Raw genomic sequence first — 17957 nt, forward strand, 5'->3', positions numbered from 1 at the left:
TTTGTAATAAAGAAAATATAGACAAACTGAAGATGTCTGAATTCTTGATCTCTTCCAAACAAACCATAGGGAGGATATATGGTTCCTTACAATTATTTCAAGATAAAGCACTAGCCGAAGCCGAGAAGTAAAGAAGAGACCAAGCCAGTAAACATTCGAAGAGAAAAAGCAAGATGTGAGATCTTCACTTGAAAAACATCAAAATTGCCAAATAAAAATAATTCCTTAATTCTTAAATAAATAAAGTAGTATAAAGAAGTAGGGTCTATTAAAAAAGATAAGGAAGTTTAATATTGTTGTTTCTCGGATTCAATCGATTACAAATGATAAAATAGGGGATTTTAAAAATTAATGCAATAAATAAAAAAATGAAAAAAAATAAGAAAATAAATAAAGTAAGTAAAGTAGAAGAACTCAATAGAGATGTAGGTTTTATTCGCATGAATTTTGATCTTATCATCGAAATAATTTTTTCGCTTCGTGATGTACACTAGTTATAGTCAATAGGACCCATCCACTGTAGGTAACTCTTCTCTTCGATTAACTAAAATTTACATGTTTATCTCCAAAATTTGGTTCTTGTTAGTCTAACCATGTCTATTGTTACTAGATCCAAAATAGCTTTAAATTATAGAAAAACCCGACTCTAATTATAGTGTCTCATCGAGAATTAAAATCAATCTTGATGCTCCTCAATGGACCACCGATAAGTTTGTTCTCAAAAAGTTGAATTACGACCAATTGATCCAACTTCCAAACTTCAAGCAAAAACAGACTTAAAATCAATGTGCACCTTTTGAGTTGAAGATGTAGTACCTTTTAAAAGAATGAATGATTGCTAATCCCAGTTTCAAAAGAATCAAAGAATATAATATGAAAGTATGAAGAACAAGATGCAATTCCACGATTAGAATTGAACTTCGCAAAACCTTTGGCTAAGTGGAAGTTTAGATAAACATGAATTGGATCATGCTTAAGATTTTCAAAAGAAAATAATGAAATAAAATAAAGAAAGAAATGTTTAACTTCAATAATTAACCAAAGAAAATAAATTCCAATATATCTTTCAACTATTGAACCTATGGGCTATTTATAATCCGAGATATCTAAGTAAATAAAATAATTAATTCCTAAATAAAAGGTAATGATATAATCAAACTCAAAATCCTACTGAGAGATCTAAGTAAATAAATAATTCCTAAATAAGTAATATTAATAATAAAATAATCAAACTAATATCCTAAATTTACAAGGTTTATCAAAAAAGATAAAAATAAATATTTAAGTCTTGTAGTTGGTTGAATTCTACTTCATCTTTTGGATAACCTTTCTCCAGGTAAATTCCAAATTAAATATTCAAAATAATTATGCTTGTCTTTTAGAAGATGCTAAATGGACTATCAAAATATGATATTTCTTGGGCTAATTAATCTAATGAGGATTCTATTCAAAATAAACCCAAAATAAAGACAAATCAATAATATTTAAGCGATAAATAAGAGGTAAATAATAATAAAAATATGCAATATTATACTCCCATCAAAGTCCCCTCATTTATTCAATGCTTGTCCTCAAGCATACTTCAATTCAACGTACTAAGGAATTTTGTTTATTTTTTATCATATCGTTTTATGTCTCAAAATACCAATAAAGTCAAGTCCAGTCAGACCCCAATTTAGGGTTATTTTTTCTTTAATTAATTTAGGGGATTAAATCAAATTTTTAGTAAATTCTCACACCAAATTGTAACTTAGGAAAGGCTCAATGACCAAGGGAAAAATTATGCCATCTTTCAAGTGTAGGGAGTTTAAAACTCTCATATATCGGGAATTCTAAAATGAGTAAGTTTTTTCTCTCTCTTCCTTTCCTTTTCCCCTTTTTCCCGAAAAAGGTAGTATAATAATATTTATTCATGCTTTTCAGTAAAAATTATTCATGTAAAAATTATGTCATTTTTTATCAATTGAAAGATTGATTCACCCGCTAAATACCCAATTTTTTATCCAATAATAATTATTCATGTAAATTTTATGTCATTTTTTATCCACTGAAAGACTGATTCACCCGCTAAATATCAAATTTTTCCCGAAAAATTCTGATAATCGATATAAATCCTGAAATACTGGAAATGATAATCGAATTTATATTTTGAGATTTGCATAGAATTTTAGATTCGGGAATAAACACTTGAAAACTAAATTACTGTAAATGAGGCATACGACCGAATCAAAGAAAATGACCTAAATACCCTTATGACTTGGATTAAGGGAATTCCTTTGGAAACCATGATTAACTAAGTGTTTTATTACCGCCTTAAGGTTTGGAGCACATGTCATACCCCAAATATTTATCTAAAATTAATTATTTGTTTTCCGGACATAACTGCATATTTTTAAATCTTCTATGTTAAATTCAAAAAATTTGGAAATTTAGGGACCAACCTCATAATTTATCCATAATCCACCTGACACCAAAATAAAAAATAAGGGTGGCTGGAAAGGTTTTAACCTCTGACCCTAAGAATGGTTAGCTATGCTGCCAACTGGGCTAAGCTACAATTATATTTAGAGTTATAAATTTTATTTTTTATATATTAGGATATAACCTATTTCTCCTCTATTTGTGAACCCTAAAACTTGAATCCCATTAATAACCCAACCCCAAACCAATTAACCACCATCGCCAATCTGGTCAGCGGTAGTGTGCACCACCCGAATCAAATGAAATTTCTGTAACTGGCGACCGAAACCCCTATTCCAATTTGATGAGAGAAGTTGTCATTTTCTATGGAAACGTCGAAGAAGCTCATTCGAAATCCCTAGCCACACCATTATATTTTTTGTGAGATTCGACCACCGTGCTCATCAGCTTGCCTCACTGCCTCTACATCTAGATTCTTAGTCACCATGCGCTTAAAATCCGACTGAAGACAATGTCACCGTTTTAATAATCAATGTAGATTTCTTCAGAGAGCGATTTAAGGGTCGTTTAGCCTGGATCACCTAGTGGGAGTTGACCTGTGATTTCTTCAGAGAGTGCTTAGGAGTCATTTTTTGGGAGAGCGTTATATAGCTCAGAGAGGATAGTAGTTTCAGGACATGGTTAAGGGAGATATGAACGTTTTTGAGTATGAGATTAAGTTCTTAAAGTTGTTGAAGTATGTATTCAATCTGGTACCTACTGAGAGAGATAGGTGTTGGAAGTTTGTTCAGGGACTTCGATATGGGTTGCGTCGTCAGGTAGTTACTCATAAGGATGAGGTATTTGATATTGTAGTCATAAGAGAAAAAGATGCGGAGGAAGTCAAGGCTTCTGCACCTGATAGTGACAGGGTAGATCGAGATCAATCTAGGAGGCCTTTTGGTTAGTCTGAGCCTTTCGCATGCCCTGATAAAAGAACTCATACTCTTTCTCATCATATGAGTTATTCTGGTTTGAGACCTACGTCTCCTCCACCTATAGTAGCTAGTCGAGGTGATTCTCCATATTCCACTCCGAAATCGAGTTGTGAGTTCTGTGGGAATCGATACGGGAAGAGTATCGTAAGAAGATGGGTACTTGTTTTCGTTGTAGATCCAGTAAGAATTTCTTGAGGAATTGTCTGCACCCAGCTCCTATCGATCAGACACCTGCTCAGACTCCTATACGTTCTCAGGCCTCTTTTCAGGCTCCAGCTAGGAGTTATAGTCAGGGTAGGACTTCTAGATCCGTTTTGAGGGTCGATAGTAGAGCCCAGTCATAGAGTAGAGGACCAGATGCTTTTGAGGATCGACAACCTGCTCTTGTTTACGTTACCTGATGTTTCGGTGATCGAGTTAATCATGGGAATTCTGTAGGTATATTTATTGTTATTTCTGTTTCATTCCATGGATCTCTAACAACACCCTTTATATATTAGAATTTCGTATCATAAGATTCACAAACTTTTGAATAATGCATCAAGACCCTATTTTCACTCTGAGTCTATTGAGATTATTCGTTATTGTCAATAGAGTAATCAACCCTTTATTATAAATGATCCTTCAGAGACATAGTTTCTCCTTCTGTTCGGTTCTGGTGAATTTAGAGGACTAAATTCTTTTAAGGGGAGGAGAATTGTCATACCCTAAAAATTTATCTAAAATTAATTATTTGTTTTTCTAGACTCAACTTCAAATTTCTAATTCTTTTACGCTAAATTCAAAAATTTTGGAAATTTATGGACCAACCCCGTAATTTTCCCATAATCTACCTAACACCAAAATATAAAATAAGTATGGTTGGAGGGGTTTGAACCTCTAACCCCAAGCATGGTTAGCCATGCCCTGCCAACTGGGCTAAGCTACAGTTATATTCAGAGAAATAAAATTTTATTTTTATATATTAGGATATAACCTATTCCCCCCATTCGTGAACCCAAAAACTTGAACCCTATTGATAACCCAAACCCCAAACTAACTGAACACAATTGTCACTCCGATCGACGGTAGTATGCACCGCCCGACCCAAACAAAATTCTTACAGCCGTTGACCAAAACTACTCTGCTAATTTGATGAGAAAAGTCATCTTTTTTCGTGGTCGAAGAAGCTCGTTCGAAATCCCTAGCCACGCCGTTCGATTTTTCATAAAATTTGGCCACCATGCTCATCAGCTTCCCTCACCCCCTAAGTCTAGATTCCTAGTCATCGTGCACACAAAACCCGACTGAAGCCACTGCCCATCGTCATCGTTTTCATTATCGCATACGTGTGTAAGAGTTTCGGTCATTTTTTATTTTGAAGATTGTAGGTTGATTTAAGAATTGATATGGGTTGTTTTAGTTGTTTGGATGTTCTGGAAGTGATCGGCCACTGACCATACTCCATTTCGTCTGTTCACCACCCCCACGCGTCGCCGTGTGCACGTGGGGCTTGTCCCCAGTCCGGTTTCTTCTAGAAACAGTCTAGCCGGTTTGGACCGGCCTAAACCGGCCCAACCCAACCCGATCCATTGACTTTGACCTGACCCTATCTTTAATTTTAACCCACCATACCCGCTAAATTTTACCGATCCGACCAATTGACTTTGACCAGAGCTGACTTTAACCTGAAAAGTCAAATTTTCCGAAAAGTCATATTATATGTTTTTGACGTCATGAGTTTGAATTCGAAGTCCGTTTTGCCAAATTCAAACCCGAAACCTCCTAATTGACCCACAAACTTTAAAATATATATTTATTTAAGTGTTTTAATTCAGTTAATAATGACTAATTATTGTTATCGTATGTTAAATGTACTCGTGGATCTCGTATGTTAAAGGTACTCGGGGATCTCCTGACCGTTAGACTTCTCAACCCGATTCCTCCCGATCTGCTAGTCCGCGAGAGGCCCTAAATACTCGTATAGTTATGTAACCATGTTAGATATTCTGTTTAGAATATTTTTCCATATATGACCATGTTCTAATTTGGCTTAGGTTCTCATTCAGTCATAGAGCCTAGTGAAGCTGGTGCTTGATAGATCTTCCAGACAGATCCATTTTGCGAGGTGTGTTCCTTGTGTGCAATATAACTCTTTGAAATCTCATGTGAATATGATTGTTTCTTTGATTTGAAATATAATGTTTTTAACTGATTTAACTACTATAAAATTTACCTAATTAGAAGTATGAATTTGATTTACTAAAATTTAAAGCATGTTTGCTTGACTTATGATCGCTGGTTACTATTTTACTGAATTGATGATCTATCTGAACTCTGATTTACTGCTATTACTGGTTACCATCTGAAAAATGTTTTCTTTGGGGTTCTTTGGATCTGGTATAAAAACTCTGGCAGGTTCAGTCACTGTTGGTAATTCCTTGGATAGGTTCATCACTGACTTGTAATTCCTTATGAACCTAAGGCGACCCTTGAGTAGTCCCTGCGGCCCTGAGATTTTCTTGGGTAAGCCTCTGTGGCCCCGATATTTGTCTTGGGTAGGGTCTCAGACCCCAAAGTACTCCCTTAGGTTATGCAGATCTGGGAACTGCATATGGCATTCGGTTGGAGGACGATTCTGAGTTTTAAATTAAAAACTCTTTTGATGTTTTAATAAATGTGATATGTATAGATTTTAAAAGCATAACTGTATGTTTTTATTTCTTCACTGTTGGGACACACTGAGCCTCTAGCTCACTTTTCAAATTGTTTTACCCCCTTTCAGATACTCTTGGATAGGCACTCCGTATCAGACACTTAGAGGATTGATACATTTAGTAGAAATTTTTTGTTGTAATGTTTATATCTTTCGAACTCCTTTTAATTATGGTGACATGTGCCTTATTTTTGAAGTACTTATATTTTTATGATATTTATTGCTTTTGCTACTAATATTTTATTTACTGTGCTCTAGAATTATTATGTTTTATTTTACTTGATCGTTTTTAGTTTTATATTTAAGAGTTGGGTTTTTATCGTTATTCATTATATTTTTATATATGTTATTTGTAATATGATTTAAATTATGGAATAACATTTTTGGAAAAAGTTTTTAAGATTCTTTAATGTAATCCGCTAGACTTAGTCGAAACACATAGGTTGAGTCTAGGGGGTTACATCACAAACCAAGCACGTCAGTCAGTTTGGATACTTTTATAATTTATAAAAAAATAAATACCATCAAAATACATGTTCGTCTCCTCAAGATCTATTCAACGGTGATTTTGAAATGATCGATTCAACTGGTGCAATCAATATTAAAATGCGAATATCTGTGAAACGTTCCGGCCTGAATGATTGGCAAGTATCATAGTGTTGGAATCTGACTAGTTAAACTTGAGTCAAAGTTGATAATTTGATATAAATTATGAATACTGCGAACATCGTTTGACATTTTTTGGGATAAATTATTAAGAATTCTTCAGGAATCACAATGTTTGAAATACCCCTAATGGCATGAATAATGGGTTCACTCCTATTATATTTGGACCTTAAATAACTCTGATATAAAGGTTCTTGAATACCTTCTTGATACACTCGAATGATAAATAGTCATGAAAAATTAAATTCTAAATGTTGATTAAATCTACTAATGAAGGAACCCTTTTCATAAGGACGTCGGTTCTTAAATTCATCCAATCTATAGAAGTTCTAGGTTTTCCCTTCATGATAATGATTAAGTGCCTATGAAAAATAACTAGATCTTCTAGTGGGTTCCATGTCTACTACATAATCATTTTATCGACACTGTAAATAGGATTTGTTATCTTGTTGATTTACGATTGTTTTTACTTATTGATATAATGATTTACTGGTTATGGTTTTTAAACTACGGTTGCCTAAATTATGTGATATGGTTACCCTTTTTACTATAAAATATAAATATGCATGATTTATGGAATCATGGAACTACTATTTACTATATGAAATTGTTTACTAGGATACAATCAGGGTAGGTTATAAAGTATGAAAGTTCAGTTATTATCAAGCTGGTAATTCTTTACGGACCTAAGGTGACCCATAGGTAGGCTCTTATGCCCCGATATATTCCATTGGGTAGGGTCTTAGACTTCAAGGTACTCCCTTAGGTAGGCTCTGAGGACCCAAGGTATTCCTTGGATAGTCTTTAAGGACCCAAGGAATCCCTTAGGTTGGCTCTTATACCCAATGTGTATAACATAAGTCCTTATGGATGCACTTCTATAGGACTACATATTTGGTGTACGAGTAGAGGGAAATTATATGATTTAAATAACTATATTATCACTTTTATGATATTTTACTGGATCACAATTTTGATATCATAGTTTACTACGCAATGTGTTTTTTATTGGATATTGTATGGGTAGGATTTTGGAGTACAAAGGTTCATCTTTGATCAAGCTGGTAATTCCTTATAGACCTAAGGTGACCTTAAGGTAGGCTCTTAGTCCCCGAGATGTTCCCTTAGGTAGGCTCTCAAGCTCCAATGTACTCCTTTGGGTAGGCTCTAAAGCCCCAAGGTATTCCTTGGGTAGGCTTTAAGGCCCCAAATTGACTCCTATTCCCAATGGGTCTATGGTAAGAACTTAAGGATGCAGTTATGGGGAACTACATATAGGGGTTCAGTTGGAGGGTGTTATAGTTATTTTAAAATCTTTTTTTATTGAAATATAATACTACTAATATTTTTAAACCATATTTACATTTATTTATGGTTTCTTAGGAACACACTAGAACTATATTTCAATCTCATGATTATATTCCTCATAACGTTTCCTCTGAACTATAAGCTTCCTGAGTGTTACCTGAAGAATTAATTAGTAAAACCTCAACTCATCATCTGTGACCTATTTATATATGGATAGCTAAAGGAATTCTTTATGTTGCACCATATATATACTTGGCCTTTATCATATCTTGGTAGTATTATATTACTGAGCTTCCCAAAGATTACTCTATTATTTACCATTTCAGGTTAAAGATCGTTGATGTGTAGTTATCAACATTGGTATGGGAGTTCCTTTTGGGGTGCTTGAGAGTACGGTATAGGTGTAACTAGGGGACATGTAGGCCACATTATTTTTATACCGAGTCTAAAACTTTTTATGATAATATGTATGAATGAATTTTGTTTTTCATATATAAATGATTTTCTTAAATTGTGTTTCTATTTATAAATTATTTTACGATTTTTAATGGTTTTAATAGAAATTTTAGTTTTACGTATTTTTGTTGTGGGTCACTTTTGTGACCCAAATGTAACACCTTGGATTGATTGGTCATTCGTATCGGTTTGAGGGTGTTACAAGTTCACATCAAATATTCAAACCAAATTAACAATTAAGTAGAAAAGCATGAATAGGAAAAATTTATAGCAAAATCAATACATCTGATTAATCCATTAATTTCAAATGCGACAATACTTTACACACTCACATTCATTCACTCAATACTCTAAAAGTGTTTAGGGTGTAATTGACTCTCAAATTTATAACATAACTGATAGGTGTGGCTCATAACTGATAGGTTAATTATGTAATTATGTACCAGGTTTTTTATTATAAATAGAGATGTAACCTAAACCTATGAGACATTGAATAAAGCTTCTAGCGCCGCCTAGGCACCGAGGACGTAAGCACATTGCCGAATCTCATTAAAATTCTTGTGTTCTTTCATTTTCTTTTTTGATTCTTCAACAATAACAAAATATTACCATAGGCTTGCGAATAAATCAAATCGCCACCACTGTAAATGAATATGATACTAAAATCAAAGGGTCTTTCAAGGGTTGTAATGGGGCTTAGGTAAGGGTATAGTAAAAGCAAAAAATATAGTCTCAATATTCATGAAAAGAGATGCTAATAGGATCATATCCACATAGTAACAGAACTCAATGAATCAAAAGAATTTCAGTATCTAAACTTCAACCCTTTTATTTTTCCTCACATTTTTCTCTTTTTCGGTTCTTATCGTTTCGAACACTTTTTTGTTCCTTTTTTTTCATTGAACAACTTGTTCTCTTGTCTTGATAAGGGTAGAAAATAAGGGATAACATAAAATGCTTTGGGTATAAAGTGTGGTAAAATAAAGAAAAGAGAAAATGGCTCGAAGTGGCTAACTAAGGGAAAATAAATAGGTAGGCCTTTTTTGAAAGTATAAAAAATGGGTAAAACCTAAGCACCCTTATCGTTTTTTAAAACATCAAATCAAAATTGTAGTATCAATATGTATTCACAAGCAAGTTCTATAATATAAATACTAAGTTTTACATATTCAAGACAAAAAATGAGTAAGAATATAAGAAGTTGCTTGATAGGCTCAAATCTTACCAAAAATGTGTATTTAAAATTAAGTCGAGTGCATTTTCAACCAACACACTCATGATATTCTATCCTAGTTTATCAAAAACACTAATTACATTATTCACTTTCATGTGTCTCAATCCAAACAAAAATGTGTTCAAAACCATTATGGTATTCTAAGATATTCAGCAAAACTCAAGATATTCAACATAAATTTTAGCATATCTAACTAAAGCATACCAAAATTGAAGTATATGAATAATCCAGGGAAAATTTGATTCAATTAAACTCCCCTTCAATTAAAGTGTATTGCCCCAATACGAAATAAATAAATGAGAATAGATAGAAAAACTCCTATTATATCGTCAACTAAACTTAAATTAAATGATGGGGATATGACTATTAGGAAGAGAAGCTGTCAGAGGATGTGCCAACATTAAAATTCCCACCACAAAATTTTCACGTTCAACAATGGACATTGGTGATGCACACAAGAAGTGGGATATGTATAAATGATACAATGGGTTTAAAAAAGGTTTTAATTTGCTAAAATGGTGTGAGCATGGCTCCAAAACATTTACCTAACGCCTTCGATTAATTTCTTGCCTAATGTTTAATCAAACTAATGTAACTAAGCTCCATCAAATCAATTGTTTCCTATATGTTTTGAGAATAAAATAAAAAATAAAAAATGAATAAAAAATTATGAGTAATAAAGAAAATCATAAAAATTGGTTACAACCCATTAGAGTACTTTTGTTTAATGTCGTTAGCTCGATAATCTGGTTCAGACTATAGGTTATTCCAGAATGATATCTTCAAACACACAAGCTTGGTGATTCTCATAGAAAGGCTTCAATCGGTGACCATTCACCTTGAAACAAGTTGCAAAATCATCTTGAATTTCAACGGATCCATGTGAAAACACTTAAGTTACGGTAAAAGGTCCTAGCTACTTTTTCCATAATTTTCCTATAGAAATTTTCAGTTTAGAATTAAAAATCAACACCTTTTTCCCAATAGGAAAAGATTTAAAAGAAATTCATCGGTCATGAAATTATTTTGACTTATCCTGATAGATTCAGGCACTATTATAGGCATCCCTTCGTATTTATTCAAGTTCTTGAATATGATGTTTTTGAGTTTCACCAACTGCATCCATCTCAATGTTGCATTCTTTGATTTCCCCGTAAGCTTTGTGTTTCAATTTAACTAGCAAATGACATGGTTTAACAAAGGCTAAGTGATATAGGGATATGCCAATGGGACTTTTATAAGTGGTGTGATATGCCCATAAAGCATCCTTTAACCTCAAGCTCCGATATTTTCGGTTCGACTTCACAATCTTATCGAGAATCAATTTCATTTCCAAATTTGAAACTTCCTCCTGACCATTCGCCTGAGAAAGGTAAGCTATGCTAATTTTGTGTGTAACTCTATATTTCTTCATGAGTGCTTCAATGATTGGTTAACAAAATGTGACCCACGATCACTGATTATCTACCTCCATGTGTCAAACCTAGAAAAAATAAAATCCTTTAAAAATCAACAGTGGTTTTAACACCATTATTAGGAGTAGCTATAGCTTCTACCCATTTAGACACATAATCGACAAGGAGAACGATGTACTAATTCCTAAAAGATGAAACGGAAGGTCTCATATAATAAATTCCCCATACATAAAAAATGTCACAAACATGAATTGGTTTAATGGAATTTCTTTTCTTCAACTTAAATTACCAGCACATTGAAAATTTTCACAGGATTTACAAAAAAATAAGTGTCATAAAAAATAGTCCGCTAAAAAATATACATTTCAATACCTTATGTGTAATTTGATTTGGACTAAATTGACATCCAGAAGAATAATAATGAAAAAAGTTAAGTCTATAATATACCTAAGTTTATGTTACACATCATCAAATTACATGATCAAAATAGTGTTTCCATATGTATGGATCATCACATATGTAGAATTGAGATTAACGTTTAATTCGACTTACCTCAGAATGTGATAGATCTAAGAGCAGTAGTATTGTGGCTAAGTAATTTAGCATATATGCGCACCCTAGGAGTACACCCTGCACCAAATACAAGTGATCTTCAGGGAATTTATCTTTTTATTGTTGCATCACTTATCTTGATGGGTGATCAGCTAAGGTGATCAACAACTAAATTCTCACAACCCTTTTTGTCATTAATTTCCAAAGTAAATTCCTAAAGAGTAAAATCCATCGAGTTAAGCATGGTTCTGTACCATTCTTACTTATAAAATATTTCAATGTTGCATGATCTGAGAAAAAAATAATTTTAGTTCCCAAAATGTAAGAGTAAAATTTTTCTATAGTGAAAACAATAGAAAAAAGTTCTTTTTTTGTCGAATAATTTTGCTATGACATGCACTTATTTTTCGATATTTTATCCAAAAACAACTTTTACGCTCCCACCGCTTGCATAACACATGATTTTTAAGGGGTAATCTTGGTTAGGTAGTTGAACAGTGGGAGCTAAATTTAATCTTTCCTCATGAAAATCAAAGGTCTTTTTGCATTCTTGATCAAATTCAAAGATCTTGTTCTTTTGTAATAAATTATAAAGAGGTTGTGATATTTTGGAAAAGTCTTTGATAAACCTCTAGTAGAAATATTTATGAACAAGAAATGAATAAATCTATCTCATAGTCGTAGGGTATGGAAGTAAGCGAATAATGTCAGTTTTGGCTTTATAACATGCAATCCCATCAAAAGAAATGACCTGGCCTAAAATTAATCCTTATCAACTATAAAATGGCATTTTTATAATTTAAAACAAGATTGAACTCACGACATTGCTTCAGAATATTAAAATTTTATAAACACTCACCAAAAGAATCACTGTAAACTGTGAAATCGTCTATAAACACTTCAATCCCTTTTTTGATATGGTCAGAAAATATACTTACCATGAACCTCTGGAAAGTTACAGTTGTATTACAATAATCGAATGACATCTGATGTTAAGAGAAAGTTTTGAAAAGACATGGAAAAGTCATTTTTTCTTAATCTTCTAGTACAACTAGAATCTGAAAGAAACGTGAAAACCCATCAAGACAACATAGTAAGATTTCCCAGCTAATCACTCAATCATCTGATCTAAAAAAGGAAGCGAAAAAATATCTTTTGAGTTAAAGAGTTCAACTTCATGTATTTTATACAAGCTCTCCATTTGTTTTGAACTTGTGTAGCAATAAGTCCGTATTTAGATTTCTCAACCAACCTAACTTTGGTTTTCTTATAGACAACATGGATTAGGCTTACCTAATTACTATCCGATAATAGATATATCATATCAACATCGAGAAGCTTTTAGATCTCCTTTTTAACACTTCCATCATGGAAGGGTTTAAGCGTCTCTGACCTTCATTGAAAGGTTCAACATTTTCTTCGACTTTGATTTTATGCATACAATTCAAAGGATCGAGTCCTTTGATGTCAGTGATTATTCACCTAATCACTTCTTTATACTCCTTTAGGACTCGAATCAAATCCTCTTCTTCCTACCTGGAAAGTTTGTTAGAGATGATAACTGGCAAAGTCACTCATTTCCCAAAAAGGTATACTTTAAATGATCTGGTAATTGTTTCAACTCAATTTTTTATGCCTAGAAAATTGAAGGTAAATGCTTAGCTTTTGAAGAAGTTAGTTACAAATTCAAATCAACATAGGAAATATTTTCTATCTCCCTTGACTCATCAGCTTCGTCATCTAAATCTATGAACATATTATTTCGAAAAGTTAAATTCAATGTATTTGTCAACAATAAGCTCAAAAATATCAATAAAACTAACATTATCCATAGAATTAGGATATTTGACGGTTTTATAAACATTGAATTTTACTACTTCATGTTATATTTCATCGTAAGAAGTAAAATTTCAGATGAGTTATTGGAGCAATCACCTTCCATGTCAATGATGTAAAACTCTATTGGGAAGATCAAATCATTTACCTTGATGAAAACATTCTCAAGCACTCATTCACGGTACACTACAGATTTAGCACTGAGCTGGATTGTTGCATCTATTTCTTTCAAAGGCTCAACACTAAGTAAGTTATAAATGGAAAGAGGCATAACATTTATTGAAGCACCTAAATCACACATAGCTCATTTTATACCTACCTTATCGATTTTAAAAGTAATAACAAACATACCATGATCCTTTTACTTAGGCGGAATTTTATGTTGAATGAGGGCAGAAACTATTTTTTTCCTAAGTTTACCTTTTGATTCTTAGTACGTTTTCTTTTGTTCGTGTAAAGATCCTTTAAAAATATGGCATACCGTGGAACTTTTTTGATGACATCAAAGAGGGGTATATTAATCTCGACCTCCAAAAATTCAAGTATTTCTTTTTCCTCGTCTTGTTTGTGCATTTCTCTAATATTGTCGGAAAGGGAGGTGGGACTGCATAGAGTGATGGAGTAAATGGTTTCATAAGCGATTCTGGCACTTTCTTCTTATTTTGGGATTGTGCACCTACTTTCTCTAGAGTGTCAGTCTCGACGATAGTACCATTTCGAAGGGTGATGGCACTAGTGTTTTGCCTTTGATTAGGCTCGGTTTATGATAGTAACTTTTCTTGATACTTCACTCGTCCCATAGCCTGAGCTAGTTAACTCATTTTCTTATCCAGTTCTTGTAAGTGAACTTCAGTTCAGTTTAGAAACTTCTCCTAGGATATTACCAAATGTTATACAATCATTTCCACTGATGATTTTTATGGTAGATATTACTGAAGAGGTGGTCTCGATTGATATGCTTGATTCGACCTCGAATCGAGTCATAGTTGAAATCCAGATGATTATTCCACCCGGAATTATAGATGTTAGCGTGAGGATTGTATGGTCTCAATGAAGGTCCTAGAAAATTTCTCATAACATCCATTTGGGCTGTAGTATCTTCTTGAAACATCAGACAATAGTCTATGGAATGATCTGGCAAAGTACATATTTCACATAAACGAGTTGGGCCTGTTTTTCTTGCAAGAAAGAGATTGAATAATGTTAGTAAGTTTATCGATCTTAGCTTCGATGGAAGAAATACTTAGCTCATGAACTTGTCAAGTGGGTTCATTAGAAGGAAAAAATTGTTAAACGTTAGCATCCATAGTTAAAATCAAATCCCTATCTACATAAGGGGACATGTTTATGTTGGGACCTTCGGCGTACCCCATGGCGCAATAGAAACAAAAACTACGGTCTCACCTGCGATACATGTATAATGAAGTCGAAATCGGGAGGAAGTGATAAGATTACTTACATTGGGTTCCTCGAAAAATAGTAAGCAGCAGTCACTGGATGTTTGAATCGCAAAGCCTCCACAAAATCACGTCTCGACCTCTACTTAGTACACCAAGTTGAGAGCAAAATTTTATTTTTCGCATAACTATTTTTGAGAAAACTTGTAAAGTTTTTTGAAGAGAGAAATGACTGTTAGGCCAATCTTTTCCTTTTATAATGTTGTTACCCTAACACTTAGGATTTTACAAATTAATTAAAAGAAAATAATTACATTAATTATATTCCTTTTAATACCTATTTAGCATATATAGGATACTTAAAATTGTAGATAAATATCACATATATATATATATACTAATATTAATTATACATTTTAATTTAAGTACAATAAAATTATACACGTGTAACTTATCATAATTTTCTCTTCTAAACCCTTAGGTGTGACCCTGTAGGTTCATGTAACATTAGTAGTAATATTAGAACTATTATAACACTACAAACAATGAGTGCCATCTAGCAATGTATAATTGTCACCTAGGTTACAAGAAGTCATGATTCAACATAACATCTTCGTGACCAACTCTATTTTTTATTATATCATTTTGTCATTTATATCTAGAATAGGTACAAGTCTCGAAATAGTCACACTTGTATAGCCCATCTACTCTTTCTTGATATCTAGAGTAGACTATAATGAACGATTGATTTTTGATATCTCATATCAACTTATTCGAGCATGGCCATGCATTTCTAGTCTCACCCAATCAAGTGGCCTGTGATATGTTTCCTATTATGTAGGAAGGAAAAATCCTATCTTGATCAGTCACACCCCACTACATTTATCATGATATGTTCAATATCAGTCTTTATAGTGCAACCAATTACGGAACATGTTTAACTGTGCCGAAACATACAACAATATATGTTGAGATAGTAATGATTTCAAGTCCAAGAATTATACATATAGTCATCACCATGAGTAATGTTATGAAAATTACCAAGACATATGCTCATAGCAGGTCAATCCAATATGTTGTTCTCTAATGAAATATTCATGCATTGATTCTGACATCTCTATGTCAATGACATCTCATTGTCATAAATCAACATTTTACTTTAGAGTATATTACTATTGTTCACGCCTATAATAATACTTTACTAAGGACATTTGAATAATAATCATTTTATTATATGGACATTCTTATATTTTAGTTTGTTTAATACATAAAAATAAAATAAAAGAAAATAATGGTAATGTAACACCCATATCATGTATACTATTTCGTACATGAGATACAAAGGTTACATCACTTTATAAAACTTTTTGTCATCTGAAAATCCGTAAAAAATTGTTTCAATTTGATCAACTACAAAGTATGATTTTTATAAAATCGATACACTAAAACTATCACTTAGTACTTTACAAAATATGTAATATAGTTTAATTACATGCCAACTAAGTTTTCATAATGAATAAGATTGTCATAATATTACTGATGAGTCAACCTTTAATTGATGAAAGCTATTGTTACTGCTACACTCCTTGCGCAACTAATCTTTGTCTTTACCTACACGTGAAATAAACACACATTAAGTATTTACTTAGTGAGATATAATACTGCAAATATATTACAATTATACTACAATATCTTATAAATACTGAATAAAGACATTCATTTCATCATTCATAAGGAACAGTTAAACCCTTCTCAATTAAACCATAATTCTTTCATACCACCATGGAAATTATTCCTAGTATGTTCATAACACTTATCCTTCTGTATGTTTTCCCCTTTATTCTTTTATTTGCTCTGTATACATAAATGTGAAAGTACTATACATGTATTGCACCAATGTGCTAATTGATCATTATGGTGGCACTTTAAATACTACTAATACACCGTTTTGTACTTTCATTTAGGTATCCTTTTTATACCCTTTATGTTCTGTTTACATTCTCCTTTATAACATCCATTCATACGAGTTATGCATTATTATACAATATATATATATAAATATATATCATCCCTTCATATCACTTATATTTCATTCATATCACATTATATTATAATACATTTAATATTTTACCCAAAGGTATTTAGCTATTCACTTAACTTGCATATTTGACACTTTTTTTCAAATGCACAACTAGTCCATTATTCTTTTACTCAACAATATTTAATTGTTCATCTAACTGGTATAATTGACACATTTCTGTCAATTGTGCATTTAAGCCATTATTCTTTTATTTTAGAGCAGTCACTATTATAATAATCATTCCTAGTATCAATTAACCCTTCCAATCATTATACATTCTATGATTTATACCCATAATGGCAATGCAATAATACCAAAATTGCTCTATAATTTACATGGATTACTAATCCACTACAATTATGACAATTCACCTTATATATATACATAAGTATTTCATTAATAACATCCATTCATGTTTATCATGCACCATTATGCATTTCCAATTATAGCATTCTTTTAGGTTGGTAATGCACCCATATGTATTTCAAATTTGGCATGCTATCATGCCAATAATGCACCCATATGCATTATTCTTTTATGTTGATAATGCACCATATATATTTCAACCATGGCATCTTTTAATGCCAATAAGCACCCATATGCATTATTCGTTTATGTTGATAATGCACCCATATACATTTTAGTTATGGCATCCTTTCATGCAAATAATGCACTGATATGCATTATTCTTTTATGCTGATAATGCACCCATATGCATTTCATCTATGGCATCCTTTCATGATAATAATGCACACACAGTGCCCATACGTCATTCATAAACATATTATGAATTCTGCGTTTTGCACACTTAGTGTCGAAATGGTTATTCATCCACATAGGAGAATTCTGTGAAATGCACACTTATTGCCTATTTGGTAATCACCACATACATTTTTAATTAGTAAATTATATAATTATAC

This window comes from Hibiscus syriacus, unplaced genomic scaffold (assembly GCF_006381635.1).
Source record: "Hibiscus syriacus cultivar Baekdansim isolate YM2019G1 unplaced genomic scaffold, ASM638163v2 tig00110745_pilon, whole genome shotgun sequence".
Classification (NCBI taxonomy): Eukaryota; Viridiplantae; Streptophyta; class Magnoliopsida; order Malvales; family Malvaceae; genus Hibiscus; species Hibiscus syriacus.